Source organism: Ixodes scapularis, unplaced genomic scaffold (genome assembly GCF_016920785.2).
Source record: "Ixodes scapularis isolate PalLabHiFi unplaced genomic scaffold, ASM1692078v2 ptg000834l_1___fragment_2___debris__unscaffolded, whole genome shotgun sequence".
NCBI classification, from domain to species: domain Eukaryota; kingdom Metazoa; phylum Arthropoda; class Arachnida; order Ixodida; family Ixodidae; genus Ixodes; species Ixodes scapularis.
The window spans coordinates 84,646-97,721 of record NW_024610051.1 but is presented as its reverse complement, the minus strand read 5'-3'; the positions used below and the strand labels follow the sequence as shown (position 1 = coordinate 97,721).

Genomic DNA, 13,076 nt, shown 5'->3' with positions numbered 1-13,076 from the left:
CCCCCCTCCTTGCGTTCCCCATTGGCCCGGTTGCATCCCATCTTATGATATCCTGGTATGTATGGTGGTTGTTCCATATCCCTCAGATGTGTTTCTGCTAATCCATACACTGCAAAGTTTTCGCTTTCTAATTGCTCCTCAATCTCCTCCCACTTTATTCTGTTCCTGCCCCCCTGCATGTTTATGAACCCTGTGTTAAGCTGTTTCTTTTTCTTAGTCCTGTAAGGCTTCCTCTCACCCTCCCAAACCCTGCCCCCTGTATCTACATTTTGGCCCTCATTTACACCGGCGCCCTCAAGGCTCCGCGATCCCCCCAAAAATGTATGATGTGACGTCCAATCCTATCGCCTACCGTGCTCCCAGTGGTTCCACTGTTGTGGATGCCCTATGTAAAAGGGTCGGAGCGAGCCTCGTACACCACACTGTTTACTTCCATTACTCCGTACTCAAATCGTCGGCTCAACCCCCTTATCACCCGGTTAGCTTCCACCACCCACTTCTCTATCTGCAAAGATTGTCCCCAGACCTCTGGGACGGTGCATATTTGCACGTGCCGTCTCATCTCTCCTGCCACGCTCTCAACCTTACTTTCCTATTCCCTGGTCATCTCCATGTCCGCTTCGGCCCTCTTAATCAAATCTCCGACCTGCGCCTCAAGCTGAACCCGCTTCTCCCGCTCTACCCTATCTCCCGCTTCAACTCCTGAACCGTATCCACCCATTCCCTTTCTATTCTCCTAAAACCAAGTTCTACTTTCTCGCAACTCCGACAGGTAAAGTTGCTGTCCTCGGCTTTTGCTACAGTTTTGAACTCCGTCTCCATCATGCAGCACCAACGGCTACACTCCTCACATTCTACATCGGGTCCTCCTTTTACTTTAGGCTGCGCAACCTTCTTCCGTCGCATATTCACCATTGCCTACCGACACACAGCGCAACCCCACGACAAATATCGCACCAAAACCAAGAAAGCCTGGGTACGTCTCTGCCCACACAACCAACTAGCCCGCCAAAAGTTTCAAACGTGCCGGTGGTTCGATCTCATGACCCTACCTAAAAAGCCTGCATTAACCCAACTATCCTATCGCTACTTTAAAAACTGCTTTCTGCTACCTCATAAAACCACCAGAGTTAGAGCAAAAATGCTTTACAGCAGGGCGCTAAACCTGGAGGATCAACCCCAATTGGGTGTGCCTCTTGCCTTTAGCGCGCAACATCACCAATGAAGCAGATCCAACAGGCAAGCCTATCCTACCGCTACTTTAAAAACTGCTTTCTAGTACTCCATAAACACACCCGCAACTAAACTAAATACACCAAAAATCACATAGCTTCGAAGGAGCTTTGGAAAACACGTCCTCTTTATCAGCTGACGAGCAGCTGACTGGTGAAACATATTGATGCCTATTTCTGAACACAGAAGGGGAGGGTAGTGAGCTATGGTGACGGCACACTCATTCGTGTTTTCTTTTTTATGTATTGTGATGGAGTGGAGCCAAAGGTGTTCTTTTTTTTCACATCGCTCGGCTGCCCGAGACTGCACATATTTCTACAAAACATGGGAGTGCGCAGCAGTATACTTCCTTCGTACTTTGCGATGTTGAATTTAAAAATTGTCAAATGGTTATATGTGAAAAGGTTTCATGAAACAATTTCTTTTATATCATTATTAGTATTTGATTTGTACAGCAATAATAGACCTCCTTTCTTAATGAATATTCCAAAGCTGAAATTCCTTCTCTTGAAGGGGCGTTCGGGAGCTTTATAAGATGGCCTATTTATGGCCGTAACACATTCTATGTGCTCAAAGCATCCCAAAAATTTAAAGTTAAATCACGTGCAGCTTATTTCACTAATAAAATTGTGATAAAGGATAGTGAATCTCAGACGTACAAATGGCGCCACTGAACCCGGCCGAATGTAGGCGAGTAACGAACGGGGCTCATCAGACAATCACAAGCGATGGCTTCACGTCAGGACAAGCAGCCGACCAGTCCTGCTCGTCTGCACGGGAAGCCCTCGCTTGTAATTGACTGACGAGTGTCTTTCGCCGTTCCACCCTATTCGCCTTGATTTGGTTCAACCACATTCGCTATCTTTGATCACAATTTTAATAGTGAAATAAGCCTCACATGATTGTAAGTTTTGGACTTTTGGGATGCTTAGAGCACATAGGTTGAGTTAGGAACGTAAATAGGCCACCCTGAAATACTATGGATTGCCCCTTTAATTTATTTCATTTTTTTATTTATTTATACATGTACAATTCAGCATTCAAGTGAAACAAAGCAAGAACATGATTGCAGACGAAAGTGGAGAGCCCATTTGTGTTGCCTGTATTTCTCAATTTTTTTTTTCTTTTGCTTGAAAGTGTTATTCACTGCAGATTCATCTTGGACCTGGCATCACAATGCGAGAGGCAGCATTTACACACGCCGTGGAAAAGGCTGTCACCCCTGGCCCGGCCCTTTCTCAGAATGGTCAGCCAATCACTATGGGAGCCTGCGGAGCTCTTCGACAGCGGTGTGTCAGGGCAAGCCTGCAGGCGTCTTGTCTAGGAGGGTGTGGTGGGAAAGAAGCCCCTACCACACGAAAAAAATGACGCTCTGACAGGTGGGTATTTCTGATCAACCTGGACGGGCACAGAATCTGTTGTGGTTGTGCTGTGCTTAGCTCTGAACATAATGTGTGTATAGTGTGAGTTATGATTTAGGACGATTTGAGATATTTTTATGAACCTATTGTTGATTTTGCCTTGCGCAGCAAACATGTACAGTCAGAGGCACTATGAGATCAGACAAGGTGAATGCAGGAAGACCAGGAGAAAGGCCGCGTGGGGTGCAGCGCTTTCTTTGCACACTGGGAGCGAGGCCACCATGTTCGATCTACTGTCAAACCCAATATTATCGAACCCGGTTAATTTAAACTATTTGTATATGAACTGGTAGCTTCAATAAAAATGCTTAGCGAAAGATGCAATTACATCAAACGAAAATTGCAGCGTCTCCCCATAGACCGATCTGCCAAGAGTGCTGTTTAGCTCTGCAAGCTGGCTTTCCCCCAGGATAGCAGATATTTGGGGGAAAGCCAGCTTGCAGAGAAAGCTGGCTTTTTTTTTCTTTTGAGCGGCCGCGTGGACCGCCCAGAAGGAAAGAAAAAAATCTTTTTTGCGAGGGAAGAGGGTGAGCCGGTAAACGAAGACAAGGCCACTAAATAGCTGCCGTCAGCGTCCCTCATGAAGTACAGATGCCCCTTTGAGCGTAAACTACTTTTCTAAATGTGGCGTGCTTGTTCGTTGTCAAATTCATCAAAACTTTTATAGAGAATTGCCCGCAATATCAAAGTGGTAGGCGGTTTTTTGAGAGTTCGATATAGTCGGGTTTGACTGTATTATGTTGCCCACATGGTAGGGGAAAGCAGATTGAACGCGGGAGAACGGGCCGAATGATGGCATGGCTCCTGGTTCATCGGCCCGATTTACATTTTCGGTAACAGAAAAACCGTGATTAAGCCCAATTATTCTAGCTCAATTGTCACGAACACTTGGCATGCATGTTTAAACTGTAGCGCACCTATCGTAATTTAAAAGTAGAACGAAAACGGGACGAGATTCGCATACCGCTTCACGGAGGCAGACGCCTTCGGATCCTCGGCCCAACGGCCGAACTTGGAAGTCGCCTGCGGTCCGGCGATCGAACGAGTCGAGTCGGCCGCGCTGCGCTGACCCAGGCTGGCCACGCCTGGTTGAACTATGAGAGGCGCCGTCCAGTTGAGAGCCAGAGACGCAGTAGAAACGGACCGCAAAACATCTGTCCCGTAAAACGTAGAACGAGCCAGCGACGCCCACAGCGCTACGTCGCCATCTCCGCGACGACCGGAAGCGTGGAAGCCGGGAAGTTAGAAAAGCCGCGGCAGCGGAAGCCACTGGGCGGAAGCTTTACGTTTCGGTTTCGCTTTTCTCCGACGCCAGCTACAGTTGCGGGTTGGTGGGTTTGCGGCTGGTTGCGACGACGCGAGGGGCCACGAAAAGACGCCGAGTTGGCCGAGTACGAGTCACGGCCCACGATACGAGCAACGGGCCGTTTGCCGTTGTCGACCGGCGATGCGGTATCTGCGGCTTGGTGTCACGATCGGTTTGTTGACGTGCACGTTGACTCAAAGCTCGAAGTTATGCAGTTCCGTTCCGGCACCAGCCGCACCACGTTTTCTGGTGCATCGCATGTGGAGGCCTTTTGACGCATTCAGTGAACGTAAAGATCGTGCCCGCTGTCTTCGGTGCTGTGGAAGAAGTTGCGAAACGGAAGAAGCATCAAAACCAAGGCGTTTAGGACTCCAGGCCGGGCCGCCGGTTCACTCTCAACGAGAGGCGACGTGTGTGCGCAAGCTTTGAGGAAGCCTCCGCGTTTCGCCGCGCCAGACCTCGCCCATCGCGACCGGACCAACCGGACCCCGAGTCCGAGAGGCTTTTCCGCAGCCACGAACGGCACCGAGCTAGGAGCTGCTCGTTCTGCGCTACCATGCAGTGCTCTACAGTGCTCGGAGCTCTCGGTGTCGTTCGTGCTTGCACCGAAGCCTTTGTGACCCCTTCGGACGCGCAAGTCTTACTTCGCAAAGCTTTGGACGGGGCCGCCCTCACCGAGCAGCTCCGCTATATTTCGCTTACTTATGATCGCAATAAGAGCTTGCGTTTATTCTCGGGAAAAGAATTGCGGGACCGCCCTCCGCGCCGCCGACGAAAATGGCCGCCGCCATGTTCTCAGCTGTTCACTCGCTCCCGCAGCGAGCGCCTTCCGATAATCCTCCCCGTTCCGAAATGCGATGCGATCTCCGTTTACATAGGCTGAATGAATGCGCACTCGCGATCTAGATCCACTTCTGTCTAGCGACTTTAATGCGTTGCGCTTTCTTTGCGGATTATGCCGTTTACATGACCGCATATTGAATGCGACAACTGGATTACATGAATGCGACTAAGTCGCATTCATGTAAACGCGGCTTATGTTCTTTTTCGACATCCATGGTGTATGTAACGATACCGGTGGTAAAGGATGGACGTTTTTGTTGGAAGACGTTGGTCGTCTTTCTGCATGTATGATTTGGTTATACCGGTGGTCCTGTGGTATAAGCGTTTTGTTGGAAAGACGGCGGTCGCCTCCGTCGTCGGATGCGAAATCATACCAGCCACACCGAATCATATCGGCAAGCAAACTGGCTGCCAGTATAGTCAGACCCGGAGCCATAGCGGTGCCGGTATCTCCAGTTATGCAGAACGCCAAACCAAACTAGCTGCATGAGTAAAAACAAGGAATTATATTGCCGCGCCCAGGGCTGAGAAAGCAACGCTCGGTCACGGACCTCCAGAAAGTTCTCGTTTATTCATGTACCGCATGTAACTTCTATCATTTATTCCTGCTTTTGTTTTCTAGAAAGTGCGTGTTCATTCTCGCCCGATCACGCGACGCTCGAGCCGCTTTCGCCAAATCTTCGAGATAGCGACGCACTCTAGATAAGAGGCCGCCCGCGACCTTGTCGAGTCAGACTCGCCCCAGCGCTCGATTCTGCTGACACGCCGACTTCGACGCCCGCGACGCTCTGCTTTCTTCTGTTTCCTTCTTTATTTTTGGCACAAGTTCGCCACATTAAACGTTTATTTATTTCTGTTTATTTCTTGTTTATTGGTCACGACTCACCACCCGTGACAATATTGGTGTCATACCAGAACTGTACAAGCGGCAGGTATGTTTCTTGTTAGTTTTTTCCAGTAGGGGAAGGTAACACTGAAATAATATTTTGTAACTTATATTATCTAAAAAGGTTAATATAAATCTACTGATATACAAACGAAGATTTTGGGCACCAAATAATCATGACGAATAAAAGTAAATCACCAACATTCTTTACTCATCACATCTTCAACTTGTTATAAGCGAGTCCAGTAGTTCCCCCTTCTTCAACGCAAGGTTAACTCGTGCGCACGTCTTGCTGGAGTGCCCTTCGACGCTTGTGCCTTTTGTTGTAGAAGATGCATCCTTAAGCGTGAGCGAACATACCTCCCCCCCCCCCCCCCCAGGAAGATCTTTTCTACTTTTTCTTCGTGCTGCTCACACACCCCAAGCCTGACATCTACATTTTCTGCGAGGAATCTTGAGATCGACCGGAATGGAGCTTTCAGGTCTAGAATGGCGTCGGCCGCGGCGAAACTTTTGAAGCGTTCTTTATACTGTACAAGAACAGTCATCACGCTGTCGCTAGGCCTGATGAGGTTACAGGCACCCTTCACATACTTTTTGAGACCAATTAGTGTGTTATGGCTTCCATTACCGTCGTCAAGCAGCGCTTCTTTTCAAAGATTACAGTTCCCTGTCGCCTTTGGGACTGCTTTGAGCAGGAACCCTCCAAAGGAGGCCAAGATGTCACACCCGACTGTTGAGATATCTTGAAGAAAAAGGTTTTCTAAATGTTTTTCGTCACCTCTGAAGTCCAAAGGTTTGGTCTTGAAGTCCGGGTCGAGAAGGTCGACCAGGTACAAGCTGTCATCTATATCGTAGCTTGTCGACTTCGGAGTGTGCAGAAACTGTCCTACACAAATGAGCTTCAAAGCGCATTTCATACCATACGCATTTGGGACAGGCTTCTTTAATCGCACGACTGAGAAGATGTTCTCGAGGCAGTCTTGGCTGCGTCGGCCAGTTAGAACATATTTGTAGCTGTACCTGTTTAAAAGCTCTTCCGACAGGCTCAATACGACAGACGTGGAAATCAGAAGACCTGCCTGCGAAGGCTTCCAATGCGAGGTTGCTCCCATCGTGATGTTCCGCACCGTGTCCTGAGCAAGATGCAGTATTCTAACAGCATCTTCATACTTGGAGATATCAGCCTTGTTAAAAGCAAGTAAAGGGTGACGCGATGACATCAGGTAGTGCCATTTCCTCAGCAAGTCAAAAAACCATGCGGTTGTCCCGGCCTCTGCAGGAAGTTTTCCTTGCTTTATTAGGTAGCAGATGGCAGGGGGCGCTTCTCGGAAAAGCTGCTCGGCTACGGTCACTTTCACTTTGGTAAAATGTCCATCTTTCACATGAACATCAGACAGGCCGTTAGCAATCTTCAAGTCGTTTTCACTGTCATGATCCAGAACTGCTTGAACATCATTGATGTCTACCTTGTTTCCGGGAAGATTGTGCTGTCTGAGTGTGACATCACTCATATAAAAGCATGTTGATCGTAGCAGCTGTGCCCGATAGTTTTTCAAAACATGAGCTGGGTCAGCCATGAAGTAGAGGGTCCTACCTTAAAGGTGGGGATGTGGAATACTGCAAACTGTCTCAGAGTCCCTGTGGCTTGAGAATCCGAGCATGCGCCACACTGCTCGATTGGATGATCCCATGTTGCTGGTCACAACTAGCACCCTGAGAGATAGACTGTAAAGCATCTCAATCAGGCAAAATATAAGATCCTTCAACAGCCTTTCATCTGCAGATCTCGTAAAGTGGTACGCAATCACCTGCTTGTAGCGCTGGTTTAGGACACCCACTATGAATACTAGAGCATGTTTCGCCATTATTACCGAAGAGTCGGGAAGTGTGGTGCCCCCAAAGAGGTAATCCAGGGAGCGATCATGCTCACGCTCCTGAGCAATCTCCATTTCATCCATGAAAAGGACACAGTCCTTTTCGATGTCCTCCATAATTTCCACCTTGCGCTTCAGTATGTTAAATACTTCATGGAGGATACCCGGAAGAAACTGGATATTTTGCAACCTTCGAATCAGGGTTCTGTTGGAAGGAAGGGGGTAAGACAGCGATCTTAGAAGTTCATATCCAGTTGTGCCACTTGCATGTTTGATCTGAAGTGATTGTCTAATTGGTCTTCTCAGACCAATTGCATCCCTTGTTGATTTACCTCGTCCGTGCTCTTTTTGGTTATCATCGAGGAACCTCGTCTTGTACAAGGTTTCAAATTTTTGACTTTCCGATCTCACTTGTTTCTTCAGGCTTCGAATTGAAGCCTTTGCCTGAGCGTGCAACATCTGCAGCTTTTTATACTTCCGTGCCAGTTCGTTGCATCTCTTCTTAAGCTCATTAGCGCGGAAATGTGTAGATTCTGCTGTTTCAGTTGTGCCATTCCCAGAGAAGGTGAAGAATACTAGACTGGGAGTCGAAGACTCGTGAGAAGACTGCAGCGCAGCCCCTGGTTTCAACTCAGGTTGCAAAACCAGGTCGTCAAACTCTGGTACATTCAGCTTAGATGGCTCTCCTGGGCTAATGCTGTTGGTGCTTGTATTCATGCCAGGAATGCCCAGTTCATATGCAGAGGTTTTTGTCGCTAAGCCTGATGAAGGTAGCTCATCCTTAAAAGTATGCTCTTTGGGCCTTCTCGAGAAAGGTTGGCTTGACGTTGTTGTTGGCACGAGTGAATGAGGCGAACGCTCATTATCACTGTCAGTACCGCTGCTAATCACGACGCACCTAGGTAGGCTGAGATTTTCCATACAGGCCTGGAAGAGTGCTGTCACATTCTTGCTGAGCTCGCTGCGCATGTCCGCACTGTCTTTTTGGAGCGGCACAAGATGGCTGAGTGGGCTTGTGGCAGCATGCTGGGGCACTGGATCTATGTCATCACCGTCAACACTGCTACAAATAACAACACACCTTGGTAAGCAGGCAGTTATGCCGGTTTCCACAGTGGAAGAAGGCACCTCTGTTAAGTGCTCTGCGCTGGTCACGACAGAGCAGCAACACATGTCCATGCTCGCAGCTTGTGGTGCTGACTGCGACACACTGTTCTCAATATTGTTGGGAAGTTGATGCCCTGGCTGACGGAGTGCTGCACTGTCAGGCACCCCGGTACCAAGGCACAAGGTTCCCGGTGCATCTCCACGGCAGCTTGTACCACTGTCCTCAGTTGCTGGTTGAGATGCCAGTGCACCGGTGGACACCGCTGCTGGGGGCAGGCGCCTTGGTGGCTTGCGATATTTCGGCACAGCTGCAAAAAGAAATTGCTATGAGGTAGAAGCATTGAACTCAAAATAAAGGGCACATGTTATAATCTGCTATATTAGGACTACATGCCTCCACTTTAAGCATAAAGACATATCCCGTCTAACTACTGTAAGTATAGGCAGTGGTGGGTATTTGTGAGAACACACGTGGAAGCTTATGTTTATTTAATGAAGCGCACAGAAGATTAGATATAAACATTTGGTGAAACCTTGAAAATTTCCTTACAGCTGGAAAGGATCCCACTTGGGGACCCTTTAACATGCACTTAGGTGTACATGGTGTGCAGTACAAGCTCCCTCACTAGCGCTGTAGTCGCAGTTTGTAAAAGTGAACTAAAAACCTTGCTACTTGCAAGGGCCCGACATTCTATCCAGCAGGGCATCAGAAATTAGATGTTCTGGCCGCTGTTCTCATGAAGGACACATCGGCACACCCTATAGTGACCCTCGCTATAATGGCCCACCATCACCTGGCCTCAACCGAATGGCAGCGATGCCAGACAACAACACAACAAGGGGAAGTCGAGGCAAGGTGTGGTAAAATAACTATAGCAAGGCAATGTGAAGCAAGGTAAAGCCAAAGCAAAGCAGGGTGTGGCCAAAGCTAGTCAAAAGGAAAGCCAAAGCAAGCGGAGGTACAGCAACAACCAGCAAGGCAATAACGAAGGAAACCAAGGCTGCCACAAAAAGGACGTCATAAAACGAGCTGGACAGTTCCAAACTACTATGGCACAGGCTTCAGAGCATTACTCCGTTCACCCCTAAGCTGGCAGAGCGCTGGAAGCTACCTTTCCGCTGGACCGATCAATGGCCTGCCTCTTTTCGCTTGGTCTCACTCTATGAGCGTGAGTATGCGGAAAGGGGGGTGATCACGTGGGGCGAGGCCGGCAGCTAACTGGTCCAACGAGCATGCAGCTTCCACCGCACCGTCAGCTTAAGGGTGAACGAAGTATATTTTGAGTACGATAGGGAAGTAGCTGTATACTGCGCAAAGTCGGAGCAGAGGCCTTTCTGTTTGCACGTGAGCAGCTTGGACACAAGTTTCAAGACCACTGTGCCCATGTTCAAACCATCTATTTAAATCGCATATGCATAGTTATCCAGAATCCCAATGTCACTACAATTTCTCGAACCACCAACCATAGTCCTAACTTCAAACTCAAGTTCGGTGAGTTTTAAAACGGTTAAACATATATTACCGCGTGCGAATAGCTAAGTCGGCAGCGTGCTCAACTCACACTCTGCTGGCCGGGGCTCGATTCCTGCCAGCGTTAGTCCTTTTTATCTTTCTTTTCTATGTATGACTGGAATGTTCCAAATAGATTGAGAATCTTATTATTTGTCCGATCTTGGAAACTTCGATTGGCGAACTTTCCAGACGGAATGTTCTAGATACCCACGCGCTTACGAAAGGTCACATGGCTGCTTGAAGGCAGTCGCCGTTCCTGCGCCGTCAAATCATGTAAGGTGTATTTGTTTTTTTTTGTTTCCCGGCACAAGTTCGCCGCATTAAACTTTCATTTCAAGTTTTATTCGTCCGCTTTATATTTTTATTTGTGACAATATTTAATTTGCGGAATCCACGGAGCATCTTCGTCGAATGCCTGCTGAAATTTTCGAATTGTTTCATTGAACCTTTCGAATTGTTTCATCGGAGGTATTATCTAACTCCGGGCAAAATATGAAGCCGTAGCGTTACCCAACTACGTCTGCCAGAGCGCAAAATATGGCAAGCATAAGTCGAACTCCCACCCAAACCAGTGTCCTGGAAGCGAATGCTCAACCCTGGGAGGCCGGAAAAATTGGCACTTGCGTAGGAGGTTCCACTAATCCATAGTGGTTAGTCACTCCTCTTTGGCCTCAACTAGTTTTGAGAAAACAAATAGAGTCGGACACCTTTCGAACATACCTCGTATGTGCAGTTCGTAAAAGAGAGAAATAGGGCACTTCCGCCCCCCGGCTTTGGACTGAGCTCGACATTCTATCTAGTTAGCGTGCCTAGTTGTGACCACCCTTTGTCAGATCCTGAGTGTGGCAACGAGGATATGAACCTGATCATATATTCAGTATAAGCCACTTCTTGTAAAACAACGCACAGAGAATTTTCGGCATCAAATAATTAGGTGAGTGCCTTTTGTACTAATGGACATAAGAGAGAGACCAAAAGGCCAAAATAGTTGTAGTTAATTTGTGCAAAGCAGTACAGCCACGGTTGAGGAAGTTTACTAAAGCTGCCTATTGGTCTGCCAACACTTCCGACGAAAGGCAAACAATGTCGGGACGGCATTCCTTGTGAGTTCTCGCCAGTTGTCCTTCAGTTCGCAGTCACAAGACCCTGAATTCGTGAACTGGCGTTTTTCACGAACACTCGAGCCACTGCAGCTTTTTTCGAAGCTAGACGCCGGTGACTTCCATCACGCGGCGAATAACATTCGGAGCGGAGTGCAGCCAACGACGAGCAAAGGTAGTAAACAGATTCGATTCTGTCACAACGCGGACGAGATCGAAACAGAAATAGACACACTAGTATTGCGCGTCTCTAACGTTGTTCACATTCCGACTGGGCCTCCCCGGAACGAAAGCTATCGTTCGCGTTTATTATTATTCCGTGCCTTTATTCCTGTGGAAAGATACAAGATCCCCTCAAAGGGAATCTTGTATTCCTCCGCCTCCAATCGCGTCCCGTTGTTTCCGTGACGTCACGACCTGCCCGAACCAATCTTTTTCTGGCAAATGAATATTTTCAACATGGCTGCCGGGCAGATTTTCTACGACTCGAGTATCTTGCAGCAATTATTCTGTTTTTAATGCGGTTTTTCACTTACCCGAGCATACACACTAAACATTGTAACACCCATAATCGTGTAAAAAGGGTGTAAGAAGGGTGTACGTTAGGAAAAACACCCTTTTTACACGCTTTTTACACCATTTCTGAATATCGTTGGGTGTAAAAAGGGTGTGTCGACGTTTTACACCCTTTACACGCCCTCTTTACGCCCCACTTGCAACGATGGTGGCTGAAATCGTGTAAAAAGGGTGTATGGGCGAGTTTTACGCCCTTCATCCACTCGGTGTGAAAGGGGCGTAATGGTGATGCTGTCAAATGCACCCATGATTTCATAGCCGTTCATATTAAATTGAAATGAATTGGTTCTTATTTAGACACAAGGTCAAGGGTAACAGGACAAAGGGCAGATTATCTCTGCCTGACGTGGTCCTATCACCCGTTTACAATGCAAGCAATAATTATTGCTTTATTAAAATACAAAGCAATATTTATGCTTTGGTGAAACTGTTGATGGTGTACGGCGGTACAAACATCGAGTATAATTAATCGCCACACGGAGTCGCGTATGATTAGGAAGTGCTAGAGAATAGTTTTTGCAACTCCTATTGAACTCTTCGTTCGACACGAGCCTAAAATTACGTTTCGCGCGTGCATCAGTTTTATCGGTTCAACCTTGATTATAAAAAAAATCATCTCCGCTCGCAAAAAAAAAATGAATGAAGACGTGTAAATATACAACCTAGGCAGCACACGCTATTGCGCTGTTACGGAATTAAATGGGAAAGATTGTGTCGATATTATTTTGGTCTAGCCAATATCTGAAAAATGGGATGGGTCGCGCCGACGCTGTCCTGACATACTGTACTTGGCGCCGTTTTTGGGTGACTGTCAAGAGTGTCCTGCGTGAATCGGCTATGCCGGCGAGGTATTCCTATTCCTTGACTGCCTAAAATCCGACGTTAAAAAAACAATACAAAGCAAGATTAACCGAAATAGAATCTGCTTACTTTTAACTTGAGAAAGACCTTTTCAGCTGAAGACTTGAACAAACTGTGGCGCCCTCATTTCGGATATTACAAATTCACCTGACTGGGCTTCGCACTCCTTATAGCACCTTCACTGATACTTTATTTTGGAGTGTAGCTCCAAAATAAAATAATAAAGTAATACAAAATAAAGCGGATTAATGACACCCCCAGGGACGCGACTCTTATCTCTGCGTAATGACACCAAAATATCTAGCTTTCCGACTCTTTTTTTCCAATTTTTCTTTGGTACACGTGAAACCGCG

The 13,076-nt window shown here is 47.5% G+C and overlaps 1 pseudogene; it reads right to left on the bottom strand.

Moving 5' to 3' along the window:
* Nucleotides 1-5,911: 5,911 nt before the first annotated feature.
* On the bottom strand, nucleotides 5,912-8,283 carry LOC115310897 (annotated as a pseudogene).
* Nucleotides 8,284-13,076: the final 4,793 nt, after the last annotated feature.